The following is a 2,500-nucleotide window of genomic DNA, read 5'->3' as shown; positions in this document are numbered from 1 at the left end:
CCGTGAAACGCTAGAAGTGGGCGGGGATGTCTCTCTTGTGGCTCACGGGGCTGTTAGGGTGGCACAGAAATCCCTCGGAATGGGAAAACGGGTCATTTTCGTGTCGCCACATTGCATACGAACCGCATGAAACTTCCAGAGGCATTTGCAGCAGGAATGCATGTGCACTCAAAAAAGTGAATATTTCTCACGGATAGACCCCGTGATACGCTAGAAATTGGCGGGGATGTCTCTCTTGTGGCTCACGGGGCTGTTAGGGTGGCACAGAAATCCCTCGGAATGGGAAAACGGGTCATTTTCGTGTCGCCACATTGCATGCGAACCGCATGCAACTTCCAGAGGCATTTGCAGCAGAAATGCATGTGCAGTCAAAAAAAAATTGATATTTTTCACGGATAGACCCCGTGAAACGCTAGAAATTGGCGGGGATGTGTCTCTTGTGGCTCACGGGGCTGTTCGGGTCGCACAGAAATCCCTGGGAATGGGAAAACGGGTCATTTTTGTGTTGCCACATTGCGTACGAACCGCATGAAACTTCCAGAGGCATTTGCAGCAGGAATGCATGTGCACTCAAAAACTTCTATATGTTTCACGGATAGACCCCGTGAAACGCTAGAAATTGGCGGGGATGTGTCTCTTGTGGCTCACGGGGCTGTTAGGGTGGCACAGAACTCCCTCGGAATGGGAAAAGGGGTCATTTTCGTGTTGCCACATTGCATAGGAACGCCATGAAACTTCCAGAGGCATTTGCAGCAGAAAGGCACGTGCACTCAAAAATTTTAATATTTTTCACGCATAGACCCCGTCAAACGCTAGAAGTTGGCGGGGATGTCTCTCTTGTGGCTCACGGGGCTGTTAGGGTCGCACAGAAATGCCTCGGAATGGGAAAACGGGTCATTTTTGTGTGGCCACATTGCATAGGAACGGCATGAAACTTCCAGAGGCATTTGCAGCAGGAATGCATGTGCACTCAAAAACGTCTATATTTTTCACGGATAGACCCCGTGAAACGCTATAAATTGGCGGGGATGTCTCTCTTGTGGCTCACGGGCGCTGTTAGTTAGGGTCGCACAGAAATCCCTCGGAATGGGAAAAGGGGTCATTTTCGTGTTGCCACATTGCGTACGAACGGCATGAAACTTCCAGAGGCATCTGCAGCAGAAATGCATGTGCACTCAAAAACGTCTATATTTTTCACGGATAGACCCCGTGAAACGCTAGAAATTGGCGGGGATGTGTCTCTTGTGGCTCACGGGGCTGTTAAGGTCGCACAGAAATCCCTCGGAATGGGAAAACGGGTCATTTTCGTGTTGCCACAATTGGCATACGAACGGCATGAAACTTCCAGAGGCATTTGCAGCAGAAATGCATGTGCACTCAAAAACGTGAATATTTTTTCACGGATAGACCCCGTCAAACGCTCGAATTTGGCGGGGATGTTTCTCTTGTGGGTCACGGGGCTGTTCGGCTCGCACAGAACTCCCTTGGTCCACCTGATTCGTGCATACAGGCAGCAACTAAAACTCTGTAAACCTGCTGTGAGGACATCTAAACAGTGGACCAGTGAGGCTGTGGAAGATTTGCGGGCGTGCTTAGACTGTACTGACTGGGATATGTTCACGACTGCTACCAATAGTCTGGATGAACTCACAGAGGCTGTGTACATCAGCTTCTGTGAGGACTGCTGTATCCCAACACGTACCAGGGTGAACTTTAACAACAACAAGCCCTGGTTCTCAGCAAAGCTCAAAAGGTTGAGGTTGGAGAAGGAGGAAGCGTTTAGGAGTGGGGATAGAGACAGATTCAAGGAGTCGAAGAACAGGTTTAGCAAAGCGGTGAGAGAGGCTAAACGACTGTACTCAGAGACACTAAAACACCAGTTCTCTACTAACGACGCTGCTTCTGTCTGCCAAAGGGCTCAGGCACATCACCAACTACAAACCCAGAGCGCCCCACACCACTAACGACTCCCGCCTAGCCAACGACCTGAACGAGTTCTACCGTAGATTTGAAAGACAATTGGACTGTCCTGAACCACCCCTTCCCACCCAAGAGGCCCCATCCCCCACCCATACTACAGAAACGACTCTCTCCTTTCAGGAGGGAGAAGTTAATGGGCTTTTCAAGAGGCAGAATCCACGCAAAGCAGCCGGGCCGGACTCTGTCTCTCCAGCCACCCTCAGGCACTGCGCTGACCAGCTGTCTCCGGTGTTCACCAACATCTTTAACACCTCCCTGGAGACATGCCATGTACCAGCCTGTCTCAAGTCCTCCACCATCATCGCTGTGCCCAAAAAGCTAAGGCCAACAGGACTAAATGATTACAGACCGGTCGCCCTTACATCTGTGGTAATGAAGTCTTTTGAGCGCCTGCTCCTGGCACACCTCAAAGCCATCACAGACCCTCTCCTGGACCCCCTTCAGTTTGCCTACAGAGCCAACAGGTCTGTGGACGACGCAGTTAACATGGCCCTCCACTTCACCCTACAGCATGTGGACG

The sequence above is a fragment of the Petromyzon marinus genome, unplaced genomic scaffold, assembly GCF_048934315.1.
Source record: "Petromyzon marinus isolate PM22_M1 ecotype Great Lakes invasive population unplaced genomic scaffold, UKy_Petmar_22M1.pri1.0 PM_G_Scaffold_100, whole genome shotgun sequence".
NCBI classification, from domain to species: domain Eukaryota; kingdom Metazoa; phylum Chordata; class Hyperoartia; order Petromyzontiformes; family Petromyzontidae; genus Petromyzon; species Petromyzon marinus.
Note: the sequence above shows the minus strand (reverse complement) of the source record.